The sequence below is a fragment of the Callorhinus ursinus genome, unplaced genomic scaffold (assembly GCF_003265705.2).
Source record: "Callorhinus ursinus isolate GAN/ISIS: 27379988/994484 unplaced genomic scaffold, GSC_fseal_2.0 scaffold64, whole genome shotgun sequence".
In the NCBI taxonomy this organism is placed as follows: domain Eukaryota; kingdom Metazoa; phylum Chordata; class Mammalia; order Carnivora; family Otariidae; genus Callorhinus; species Callorhinus ursinus.
The window spans coordinates 4,740,000-4,753,905 of record NW_027397126.1 but is presented as its reverse complement, the minus strand read 5'-3'; the positions used below and the strand labels follow the sequence as shown (position 1 = coordinate 4,753,905).

The 13,906-nt window shown below is 38.0% G+C and overlaps 1 non-coding gene and 1 pseudogene across 1 annotated transcript; one reads left to right on the top strand and one right to left on the bottom strand.

Annotated features, from left to right (window-relative positions):
• The first annotated feature begins 5,372 nt into the window (after positions 1–5,372).
• LOC112815554 (U4 spliceosomal RNA) lies at positions 5,373–5,454 on the top strand (annotated as a pseudogene).
• Positions 5,455–11,855: 6,401 nt separating this feature from the next.
• On the bottom strand, positions 11,856–12,541 carry LOC112815546 (uncharacterized). Its single transcript, XR_012376105.1, has 2 exons — positions 12,390–12,541; positions 11,856–12,199 (listed from the first exon to the last, which is right to left on the bottom strand). It is a non-coding gene; the product is annotated as an uncharacterized protein (transcript).
• Between the last annotated feature and the right edge of the window lie 1,365 nt (positions 12,542–13,906).

The window sequence follows — 13,906 nt, the reverse complement described above, 5'->3', positions numbered from 1 at the left end:
AACCACTCCAGCAACACTCAGTTTGTTTCCTGAGATTAAGAATTCCTCATATCAGTGAGGTCATATGATACATGTCTTTCTCTGATTGACTTATTTCACTCAGCATAACACCCTCCAGTTCCAACCACGTCATCACAAATGGCAAGATCTCATTCCTTTTGATGGCTGCATAATATTCCATTGTGTATATATACCACATCGTCTTCTTTTTTTTAAGATTTTATTTATTTATTTGACAGATAGAGACACAGTGAGAGAGGGAACACAAGCAGCGGGAGTGGGAGAGGGAGAAGCAGGCTTCCCACTGAGCGGGGAGCCCGATGTGGGACTCGATTCCAGGACCCTGGGTTCATGACCCAAGCCGAAGGCAGACGCCTAATGACTGAGCCACCCAGGTGCCCATCACATCTTCTTTATCCATTCATCTGTCGATGGACATCTTGGCTCTTTCCACAGTTTGGCTATTGTGGACATTGCTGCTATAAATATTGGGGTGCACGTACCCCTTCTGATCCCTACATTTGTATTAAAAGAAACTCATTTTAGACCGAAAGACACCTGCATATTGAAAATGAGGGGATGGAGAAATATTTATCATGTAAATGGATGTCAAAAGAAAGCTGGAGTAGAAATATTTATGTTGGACAAACAAACACTGTAACAAGAGACAAAGAAGGGCACTATATAATAATAAAGGGGTCTATCCACAAGAAGATATAACAATTGTAAATATTTATGCACCCAAAATTGGAGCACCCAAATATATAAAACAATAACAAACATAAACATTATTATCATTGATAATAATACCACAATAGTAGGGGACTTTAACAACCCACTTACATCAATGGACAGATCATCTAAACAGAAAACAAAACAAGGAAACAAAAGCACACTGAGCCAGATGGACTTAAAAGATGTATTCAGAACATTACATACTAAAACAGCAGAATATGCATTCTTTTCAAGTGTACATGAAACGTTCTCCAGAATAGATCACATACTGTGTCACAAAACAGGCCTCAACAAATATATAAAGACTGAAGTCATACCATGCACCTTTTCTGACCACAATCCTATGAAACTAGAAGTCAACCACAAGAAAAAAAAGTCTGGAAAGGTCACAAATCCATAGAGGTTAAAACATGTTACTAAACAATGGGTCAACCAAGAAAGCAAAAAAGTAAAAAAAAAAAAAAAAATACATGGAGGCAAATGAAAATGAAAACACAGTGGCCCAAAACCTTTGGGATTCAGCAAAAGTGGTCCTAAGAGGGAAGTATAAAGCAATACAGGACTACCTCAAGAAGCAAGAAAAATCTCAAATAAACAACCTATCCTTACACCTATAGGAGCTAGAAAAAGGACAGCAATCAAAGCCTAAAGCCAGCAGAAGGAGGGAAATAATAAAGATTAGAGCAGAAATAAATGATATAGAAACCACAAAAACAATAGAACAGATCAATGGACAAGGAGCTGGTTCTTTGAAAAAATTAGTAAAATTGATAAAACCCTAGCCAGACTTATCAAAAACAGAAAGAACCCAAATAAATAAAATCACAAAGGAAAGAGGAGAAATAACAAACAACACCACAGAAATTCAAACAAGAGAATATTATGAGAAAGAATATGCCAACAAATTGGAAAACCTAGAAGAAATGGATAAATTTCTAGAAACATATAAAGTACAAAACTGAAACAGGAAGACATAGAAAACTTGAACAGACTGATAACCAGCAAGGGAATTGAATCAGTAATCAAAAAACTCCCAACAAACAAAATTTCAGGACCAGATGTCTTCCCAGGGAAATTCTACTAGGCATTTAAAGAAGAGTTAATACCTATTCTTCTCAAACTATTCCAAAAAATAGAAAAGGAAGGAAAATTTCCAAATTCATTCTATGAGGGTAGCATTACCCCAATACCAAAACCAGATAAAGATACCATTAAAAAAGAGAACTGCAGGTCAATATCCCTGATGAACATAGATGCAAAAATTCTCAATAAAATACTAGAAAACCAAATCCAACAATACATTAAAAAAAACATTCACCACAATCAAGTGGGCTTTATTCCTGGATTGCAAGCATGGTTCAGTATTTGCAAATCGATCAACACAATACATTATATTAATAAAAGAAAGGATAAGAACCATATGATCATTTCAATAGATGTAGAAAGAGCATTTGACAAAATACAACATCCATTTGTGATAGAAACCCTCAATAAAGTAGGTTTAGAGGGAACATACCTCAACATAATAAAGGCCATATATGAAAAACCCACAGCTCATGTCATCCTAAATGGGGAAAAACTGGGACCTTTTCCTCTATGGTCAGGAACAAGACAGGGATGTCTACTCTCACCATTTTTATTTAATATAGTACTGGAAGTCCTAGCCACAGCAATCAGAAAAGAAAAAGAAATAAAAGGCATCCAAATTGGCAAGGAACAAGTAAAACTTGCACTATTTGCAGATGACATGATACTCTATATAGAAAACCTATATAGAAAATCCACCAAAAAACTGCTAGAAGTGATAAACAAATTCAGTCAAGTCTCAGGATACAAAATCAATATACAGAAATCCGTTGTATTTCTAGATACCAATAATGAAGCAGCAGAAAGAGAAATTAAACAATTCCATTTATAATTGCACCAAATGATAAGATACCTAGAAATACACCTAACCAAAGTGGCAAAAGACCTGTAGTATGAAAACTATAATACACCAGTGAAAGAAATTGAAGACACAAAAATGGGAAGACATTCCATGCTCATGAATTGGAAAGACAAATATTGTTAAAATGCCTATTCTACCAAAAGCAATCTACATGTTTAATGTAATCCCTATTAAAATACCAGCATTTTTCACAGGTCTAGAACAAACAACCCTAAAATTTGTATGGAACCACAAAAGACCCTGAATAGCCAAAGAAACATTGATAATGAAAAACAAAGCTGGAGGCATCACAATTCTGGACTTCAAGTTAAATTACAAAGCTATACTAATCAAAACTGTATGGTAGTGGCACAAAAATAGACACATAGATCAATCAAAATCCAGAAATGAACACACAATTATATGGTCAATTTATCTTTGACAAAACAGGAAAGAACATCAATGGGAAAAAGAGTCTCTTCAATAAATGGTGTTGGGAAAACTGGACAGCGACGTGCAAAAAAATGAAAATGGGCCACTTTCTTACACCATACACAAAAATAAATTCAATGTGGATTAAAAACCTAAATGTGAGACCTCACACCACAAAAATCCTAGAAGAGAATACAGGCAGTAACTTCTTTGACATCAGCCATAGCAACTTCTTTCTTTTTCTTTTTCTTTTTTTTTTTTATGGTCAACTAATCTTTGACAAAGCAGGAAAGAATATCCAATGGAAAAAAGACAGTCTCTTCAATAAATGTTGCTGGGAAAATTGGACAGCCACATGCAGAAGAATGAAGCTGGACCATTCTCTTACACCATACACAAAGATAAACTCAAAATGGATGAAAGACCTAAATGTAAGACAAAATCCTAGAGGAGCACATAGGCAGTAACCTCTTCGACATTGACCATAGTGACTTCTTTCAAGACATGTCTGTAAAGGCAAGGGAAACAAAAGCAGAAATGAACTTCTGGGACTTCATCAAGATAAAAACCTTCTGCACAGCAAAGGAAACAGTCAACAAAACTAAGAGGCAACCCACGGAATGGGAGAAGATATTTGCAAATGACATATCATATAAAGGGTTAGTATTCAAGATCTACAAAGAACTTCTCAAAAGCAACTTCTTTCTAGATATGTTTCCTGAGGCATGGGAAACAAAGCAAAAATAAACAACTGGGAACCTCAAAATAAAAAGCTTCTGTACAGCAAAGGAAACAATCAACAAAACTAAAAGGCAACCCACAGAATGAAAGAAGATATTTGCAAATGACATATCTGAAAAAGGGTTAGTATCCAAAATCTATAAAGAACTTATACTACTGAACACCCAAAAACAAATAATCCAATTAAAAATGGGCAGAAGACATGAGCAGACATTTTTCCAAAGAAGACATCCAGATGGTCAACAGAAACATAAAAAGACGCTCAATATCACTGATCATCAGAGAAATGCAAATCAGAACTACAATGAGATATCACCTCACACCTGTTAGAATGGCTAAAATCAACAACACAAGGAACAACAGGTGTTGGGCGAGGATGCATAGAAAGGGGCACCCTGTTGCAGTGTTGGTGGGAATACAAACTGGTGCAGCCATTCTGGAAAACAGTATGGCGTTTCCACAAAAAGTTACAAATAAAACCACCGTATGATTGATCTAGCAATTGCACTACTAGGTATTTACCCAAAGAACACAAAAACTCTAATTCACAGGGATACATGCACCTTGATGTTTATAGCAGCAGTATCTACAATAGCCAAATTATGGAAATAGCCCATGTCCATCAGTTGATGAATGGATAAAATAAATGTGGCATATACATATGATGGAATATTACTCAGTCATAAAAGAATGAAATCTTGCCATTTGCAACGACATGGATGGAGCTAGAAAGTATTACTTTAAGTGAACTAAGTCAGTCAGAGAAAGACAACACATGATGTCATTCATATGTGGAATTTAAGAAACAAAACAAATGAACATAAGGGGGAGAAAAGAGGCAAACCAAGAAACAGACTCTATAGAGAACACACTGTGGTTACCAGAGGGGAGGTGGGTGGGAGGATGGGTGAAATAGGTGCTGGGGATTAAGGAGCGCACTTGTCCTGATGAGCACAAGATGATGTATGGAAATGCTGAATCACTATATTGTACACCTGAAACTAATATAACACTGTATGTTAACTAACTGGAATTTGAATAAAAACTTAAGAAAAAGAAAGGATAAAAAGTTTGGGCTCCTCTCTCACACAAAATAAATAAAATTCTTCATGGTTAAAGATGAAAATGTTAAAATAAAATTAACAAACTGAGAGTTGCTGGAGGGGAGGTGGGTGGGGGGAAGGGATAATAGGGTGATGGGCACTAAGGAGGGCACTTGTTGTGATGAGCACTGGGTGTTATATGCAACTGCTGAATCACTAAACTCTATCTCTGATACTAATAAAAATAAATAAAATTAATATAGATAATTTGAAAACTTATGTATAATCTAAGAGTCAAGAAAACTTTTTATTCAAGCTAGGTAACCTAGACACTATAGAGGAAGATTTGAAATATTTGAGCACTTCAAACTTAAAATATAATCATATGGCAAAAGTAAAGGCAAAACCAAAAGACAAATAATAGAGAAAAATATATTTGTAGTAGATATTACAAATAAAATGTTCATATCCAACATATAAAAATATCCTACACAAGCTTTGCGCAGTGGCAGTATCATAGCCAATGAGGTTTATCTGAGGCGTGATTATTGCTAATTGAAAAATATCCTACACATTAATTAAAAAAAAAAAAAACACCTGAATTGAAAGTGGTTAAAAGGTGTAAGGATTCACAGAGGAAGAAAGCCACCTTGCCAAAGAACAAGTGAATTTACTCAGCCTCACTAACAGAGATGCTAAAATTAAAATAACAGAGGAATATCACTTTAGGACCATTAAATATGTTACCACATATTGCTGGAGGGTGGTGGAAGTTAACATATTATCTCATACATCTGCTGAGGGATATGTGATGTAGTAAAGGCATTTAGAATTCAATCTGGCAACATCTATTAAAATTAAGATTTCATACAAACTTTAACTTAGCAATTCCATTTCTGAGACCCCTTTCCATGGAAATAAAAGCACAAATGTATAATGATGAATATAAACAAAATATACTACACACACACACACACACACACACACACACACACACACATTCAGAGTAATTGTAATATTGTTTGTGGTGGCCAAAAAAACTGGAATCAACTTGAATGTCCTCAATAGAGGAATGGTTTAATAAGTTGTCTTTCATTCAAACCATCACACTTTACATGTCTACTTTGAAACATCTATACCAGATGATGTGGAAAAGTTTCTGTGAAGTGTTTCTAAGTGAGGAAAAACAAGATGTGGTAAAGAGTAAAATACTGCCCCTATACATTTGTACGTATATGTATATATGTTACATTATTGTGTGAACATGGAGAAAGATATGGAAAGGTGCACAGAAAGGTTTTAACACTGGTTATCCAGTGAAGGAGAAGGTAATGAAATGCAAAAATTCTATAGAGTTAAAGGTTTTCCCAGCATTATTTATATAAATATAAAGTTACTTTACTTATGTAAATGCACAGGTAAATGTTTAAATCAGTGTAGAGCCATGTACAGAAAGAATGTTGCCAAAATTGTGCTTATTGCAGGGTGTTTTAAGTTTTCAGGATTATGTTTTTTTTTTAAATTTTGTTCCTGATATTTTGAATTTTTAACAATAAAAATTTTAAATGATTTTAAGTTTAACATTTTCTAAAGCAAATATTACAGAGCAGATTAAGGAAATGATCCAGTATGTATACAATGATTTGATTGTTTACTCCTTCAGTCATTCATCAATGCATTGAGCAGCCACCATGATATTGTGTTAAGTGTGTTAGGGTGGTTGGGATTATAAAGATGGATGAAATATGCTCCTTGCTGTTGTATATTGTATATTGGGGGAGATAAATATGTAAATGAATAATTCTCATACAATGTAGCAATTGCTTTAAGGTATTTATAGGACAACAGGAGCAACTAACTCTGCTGGCACTGGTGGTAAAGAGGCTTCAGAGGGGAATCACGATTTGAGCTTAGCCTTGAAGAATGAGTAAGCTTTAATCACTTACCAGCCCAAGGTGGGGAGGGAAAAGCAATCCCTTCAAAGAAGGAAACATCTTGTCCTATTTCATTTTTATCAAGGATGTGGAGGAAGCAGTAAACAGCTTAAGAATTTTAGTCTTAAATGATGATAATGCACAAAAATGGGGAAATACCAGAGACCAAAAAGAGGAAAAAAAAAAAAAGCATCAAGGGAACAAGGGAGTTTGGAAGAGTTCTGATCAGCAAGTAATAAAATGAGAACCTTCTTCGAAAAATGCAAATAGATTTTTCTGAAGGAAGAAAAACTCAAAGCTGCATTTAATGGAAAGAAGCAATTTTCAAAGCAACCTGACTAAGCTCAGCAGGTTATGTTTGTAGTTAGGAAAGAAATATGGGTTGCTGTTCATTTAGGACCTTATGGAAGGAGGTTGGAGAGAAGAGGATAGATATTTAAGTAATGATTCTTTAGGTAGAGGTAGAAAGAGGGAATGTTAGAAATCAGCCATTACTGGGCACCTGGGTGGCTCAGTTGGTTAAGCAACTGCCTTCGGCTCAGGTCATGATCCTGGAGTCCCGGGATCGAGTCCCGCATCGGGCTCCCTGCTCGGCGAGGAGCCTGCTTCTCCCTCCAACCCTCCCCCTCTCATGTACTCTCTCTCTCTCTCTCATTCTCACTCTCTCAAAATAAATAAATCAATCTTAAAAAAAAAAAGAAATCAGCCATTACTGCCACTTCATTGTATAAATTAATCACAAGCCATATATAGATATTTACTGTGAAGTATCTAAAGGTACCAGAATGCCTCACTGTTGCGGGAAGGTGCCCCAAAATACTTGAGTCTTCAAGAAAATCAAACAGGGGTCAGTAGTCGTAGGTTAACAGCAGCTCACACAAGACACATTAGCTCTTGGGGAATGGTGTGGGGGAGAGAAGCAAGAAGGAACACTTATTTATTCATTTATATTATTGATGATAATAACAGAAGCCATTTTATCAAATGCTGATTATGGGTTTAATAGTGTCAGGTGTTTCACATAAATTACCTCATTCAATCCCAGAATGACTCTAAGACATAAACACATATCATTTCCATTTCACAGGTAAGGAAACTAAATCTTAGAGAGGTTAAGAAACTTATCTGAGGTCAAATAGCTTCTAGGTGGTGAAGCTGTAAATGGAGGTTGGACTTCAAATCATATGCTCCAAATTGCTCTGCTCAACACCATGTTGCATCCCCCCCACCCCCCGCCGCCACAACCCTAGTCCCAGCCATCATCATCTCACCCCCGTACTGTTGCAACAGGCCGGTACCTCTCTGGTGCTACACAGGCCACAACATCCAGTGAACTTCCTAAACATAACTCAGACTGCATCACTTGCCTGTATCAAACTGTCCAGGAGCTCTCTACCGCACATAAAATAAACTGCAAGTTCTCACCCTGCAAGTCCCTGTTCCCTGTACAGCCTCCTCTCTGCCAGACTCTCTGGTTTCAGTCACCACCTTCACTCTGCCCCTGTCTCTGTACTCCAGTCACACCCACCTCTTTGCTATTCTTCAACACATTGTTTTTGTTCTTACCTCATGGCATTGCTACTTGCTGTCCTTTCTACCAAAAATGCTCTTCTTTGAAGTCTTCACACAGCTCACTCTATCTCATTATTCAGGTCTCAATTCAAATATCAGCTCCTCAGAGATTTCCCCACAACCGTTGGCTGAAGCAGCTGTCCTCTGCCCCACACCAACACTCTTAACTACTTCTTCATCCATATAAATGTAATTACTTGGCAGCAGGAACTATGGACCTTATGTTCTTCACTGTAAGCCCAGGACCTAGAACAGTGTGTGGTACATACTACACACTCAAGACATATTTGTTTCCTGAAATATTGGTATCCTTAAAGTGCCATACCCACATGCTTAATCTCTCTCTTTCTCTGTCTCCATTTATAGCATTAATTTTCTGTGGAGTATGTGAGCTTGTTGTCACCTTACAGAAGTAGGATGTATATCCTCCAATCAAAATTTGGTTTGAATTTCAAGACTAGTGATGGCACTCATAGACCAAGAGGGTACAAAAAGGATTATTACTCACATAATGAGTTATACATCAAAAATAGAGTCAAACAAAAAAAATAGTAACTACATGATGAATAATTAGATGGTTGTGATTATCTCACTTATATATCAAAACATTAAAGTGTACACCTTAAACATATACAATATTTGTCTATGAGTCACACTCTATTCCAATTCATCCCTCATGTTTGATAATGAAAATATTTCATGGTATATTTAACTTAATTTAGACTTATTTATGTAAGCTATTATGGCACCTGCAGCCTGAGACCAGTAGGAGAGGTAAATGTTCCATTGAATATTTTGTTCAAGAGCCCAGCATTGTGTATTCTGAAAACTGAAATGAATGCCTTGGTCACTATCAATGTGTGGAACTCCAAAGATGGTAAGCAGTGCCATGATGAGATCTTGTATTGTGTCTTTAATATGTGTAGAGAAATATGTGACCTTAATTTGTATTTTAGGTATCTGTGAGGCAAGAGATTCCAAGAGTTCTTTACCCCACATGAGTCAAGCTTGGGTAAGGAATTGTTTGCATTGGCCAGACCAGATGGTGAGACCATTGGCAGTGGCCCAAAGATCCGTAGAAATGTGCAGATGAGGCAAATTGTTGGCCAAGACATCCAGTGTTAAGTTGATTGCCTAAAGTTTGGCCAATTGAGCTAACCCTTGGGTCCTGTCCTACATCAGAAACATCCTGATTAAGGGATGAAAAGAAGCAGCTCTGAAGAAAGCTCCATTAAGTGTGACAGTGATAATATCATTGGTTAACTGAATGAACTCCCTGTGGCATTCACTCTGTTGATCCTAAGGGGCTCCCCAGGTATTCAAAGGTTCTAAGATACAGGTGACCTCTTCTAGCACTATGGCATCTGGTAAAGGATTGAGCACAGGGAAGGTACCCTCTCCTGTAGGTGGGTTATGCGGAAAGCCCAGTTTTGGTTCTATCCTGTAGCAAGGAGGCCTTACTAGCCACGCTGAGCTTGCAGAGTGCTGCTTTCATGATCTATGTCATAATGGGCAGCTGGATATGGAGAGTCACAGATTCAGGACCTGAAAAAGCCTGTATTTCTAGGAAAGTCTAGTATATGCCATACTAATGGCATATAGCATTGGGCCAAGGAGGGCAGTTCCTTGTATCAGAAGTGCATGGCAACTAATTGACATCATGGATGTTCTAGGGACTCTAAGAGGTATGACAGAAGGTCGCTAAAGCCTCTACAATAAAGGAGTCTCTGCGGGGCCTAACAGGAGTGCCTTATTCCAAATCAATTTAGACAGGTTCTAGAACCTTTTGTGCAGGGCATCTCATTCGAGGTGGGCCTATTTGCAAGTAACAAAACAAATGGACTTAAATAAAATTTGTATTATGAGTAATGTTGCCTCCAGAATAAAAAAAATGTCTAAAAGATTTTAGGCTTGTTTTAACAATGTGCGTACCAAGAAGGCTAAAAGCTGTTTATTCACACTGTCAGAACTGGAGCAGCCCTTAGCTTACCACATAATTTTCAAGAACTTAACTGAGGTGGTAGGGCCTTGTACTACGTGTGGGAGTAATGGGTCCTCCTCTTTTGTTAGTTCCTTTATAAATGTTTTTATGTCCTGAATAAGCATGCCATATGAGTCTCCTCAAAGGATGTCATCAGTGTGATGTCATACCTGTACATCTGGAAAAAGCTAGATGTGGTTAAGATATTCCCTGCAAAGATTATGTGAGATGACAGGAATGGGAGAGCTACCCCACCGAGTACCCAGGTAAAGGTATATTGTGACGCTTTAAAGGTGAAGGTTAACTATAGCTGAGAGACTGCTGAAATAGGCACTGAATAGAACATGTTAGCCAAATACATTGCTGTGACTGCAAAGTATTTATCAGGTACTTATTGGATGGAATCAGTAATTTTAATAATATTAGATATGGAGTTCTAATGGTTGGGACCATGACATTAAGGGCATTAAAATTCACACTGGGGCACCATTCATATTTTCCAGGTTTAATAACAAAGTCAAACTTGACTGTTAAATGAATAAGCAGTGGGGATAATCACAACTTCTCTAAATGGGTCTTATATAATGGGTTTCAATCTTTGAAGTCCCTGTTTTCATTTAGATTGAACCTTTTAAAAAAATCTGGGGTAGAAGGTATTATTTTAACTAGGGAAGAAGGTCCATAGGGTCATATTTTTTCAAATTGATAAGTACCAGAGACTTAATTTTATTACTCTTTGGGTCAGACTGTCCATGTGCACTAGAGAATGTTTCAGGGCAATGAATGCTTTGGCAATGGAGAATTTGGGCAAAGCAATAGTTCTGATGGTTAAGGTTGCACATATCTATTTGTTTCTATTTTATGTTCAGTTAAATCCCTGGTTGTTTTTATCAGCTTGCCCAGATGTGGGCCAGAAGGGAAAGAAGGAATGAGGCTTAAAAGCTGTCAATAGTCAAACATCAAAAATGGGATCAGGGAGGGATGCCTGGGTGGCTTAGTTGGTTAAGCTTCTGACTCCTGGTTTTGGCTCAGGTCATGATCTCAGGGTCATGGGATCAAGCCCCGTGTCAGGCTCGGCGATCAGCGTGGACTCTGCTTAAGTTTACCTCCCCCATCTCCCTCTGCCCCTCCCCTGCCCCACTCACATTCTTCTCTCAATAATAAATAATAAATTAAAAAATAATTAATAAAATATGGGATTAGATTCATTTTAACACACTGCTACCCCACCCATACACCACCCCTCTCCCTATCTAGGCCCCCCCAAACACACAGAAACACCAAGTTCTTTTCTCACTCTCCAGTGGGTTAAAGTGTTAGGAAATTTATCTTCAGTCCCTAGTCCTCATCTAGTCCTTATTCCCAATGTCCAGCTAACTATGGAGTGGCTGGTCTGGGCCCCAAACTTGCAGGATTCCACCTCCCTCCCTTCTCATACACTTGCCCCTTTCTTTCCCTTCTCATCATCAAAGAACAGAGAGACACACATATCTCCTTTTTGCAATTTGTCAGTGTTTAATACATCAACACCCATGTCCTTTATTTGGTCTCCACACAGATGATCATTCACATACGTTTTGATCTCTGCATGAGCAGCCATCTCTCCAACCTTTTTCTGGAGAGGTAACAGCTACTTCAAGTCCGTGGCCCCTGGTGGGCTTGGGGCATTGCCTGGGGTGGGAGACATGCTTTCTTGATCCCTCTTTGGCTGATTTTCATTCTTTTTTTTATTCTGCCTGTGGTAACAGATTAGTATTCTTGACTTTTTCCCCTTCTTACGCTTTTCCTCACTCTGTTGAAGGGCTAATTTAACCTTCCTGAGTATCTTCTGCACCTGGTAAGAAAACAAAGTGAGTCCAGAAAGACACTGGTTTGGGGGAAGAGGATGGAAATAGATGGGAAGGGGGACTTTAAAAGAATGGGTACAGACTAAGGAGGGGTTTTGTGCCAGATAAGGGCAGCATAGGGGTCTCAGGTGGCCACCTCCAAGAAGAGGAGGAGGTGCATAAGTAGGGTATTCTGACCTTCTCACTTTCTTTGCCCTTGAGTCGATAAAGGGTCTTGTTGCTCTCGGTGACAGCTAGAAATTGTTTCATGTTTGGGGTACCTGTACGTGTACCTATATCTGAGTCAGACCCGGTCTCTTCCTCATTAATCTCTGCCATGTTGTAGCAACAGTGACTCACTCCGGGCTCCTGACCCCTCTATATATAGCCTGCCAGGACAATGAGGAGCCACACCCTTTAACTCTGATTGGTCAGTAGGAAATTCTTCCAGCCAATGGTAGCCCTGGAATGGCTTGCCATCACAAAGCACCACGCGTGAAAAACCATGGGAGGAGGGGATGCAAGCAGAGGAGTTCAGATGCTCTGGTTAGAGAAAGGGGGAGCTTTCTCAACACCCCTTAAAGAGCCCTCTCAAACTGATCTGTTATTCATTCTCATCTCCTCTGGTTCAATTCCTGTGGTACACATGGCAGGGAGAAGGTGATTTTTCCAACCCATTCCCCATGGCCACTCCCACTCAGTGGTTCATTCTGTCATCTCCCAGCGCTCATCACTACCTAGTATTTCGTATTTTCTTAATAAATTTTTAATTTTACAACAGTTTTAGATGTACAGAAAAATTTTGAAAATAATATCCATATATCCCATGCCCAATTTCCCTTATTTATTAATGTCTTATGTTAGTATGATACATTTGTTAAACTTAACCAACAGCACTGAAGTCTGTACCTTATTCAGATTCCCTAGTTTTTACCCAATGTCCTTTTTCTGTCATCTAGGATACCATATTAAATTTAGCTAACATGTCATGCCTTTTTAGGCTCCTCTTAGCTGTGACAGTTTTTAGACTACTTGTTTTTGAGGATCTTGACAGCTTAGGGTATATTTTGTTTTTTGATTTTGTTTTTTACATTAGTCCTCAAACATTATTAATCTTATAACTGAAAGTTTGTACCTTTTTCCCAAACTTTCCCTATTTCCTTCACTCCTCAGCCCCTGGCAATCTTTTCTACTCTTTGTTTCTATGAGTTTGACTTTTTTTTTTTTTTTTTTTTTTTTAGATCCCACATATAAGTGGTACCATGCCTATTTGTCCTCTGTCTGGTTTATTTCACTTAGCATAATACCCCATCAAGATTTATCCATGTTGTCACAAAAGGCAGGACTTCCTCCTTTCTCATGGCTGAATAATATATATAATATACCACATATACATTTCCTCATATTTTGGACTTACCTAAAACTCCTTTGAGGTAATGTACCCATATTTAAGTCTCAATAGAGACATGAATTATCACACTTCCCTCCAACACTTGGCTCTACCAGGGAACTTTTCCAGGTTATGTGCACGTGTGTGTGTGTGTGTGTGTGTGTGTGTGTGTGTGTGTGTGTGTGTGAGGTTACTGGACATACTTCAGTGAGGTTCTTCTCTGCCCTGCTCATATTTATAAGTTTCTTCTTCTAGAGAACCCCAAATCAAATCAATACCATCAGGGTTATGGAATTCCCATGGCAATGGTTGAATTAATCCTTTG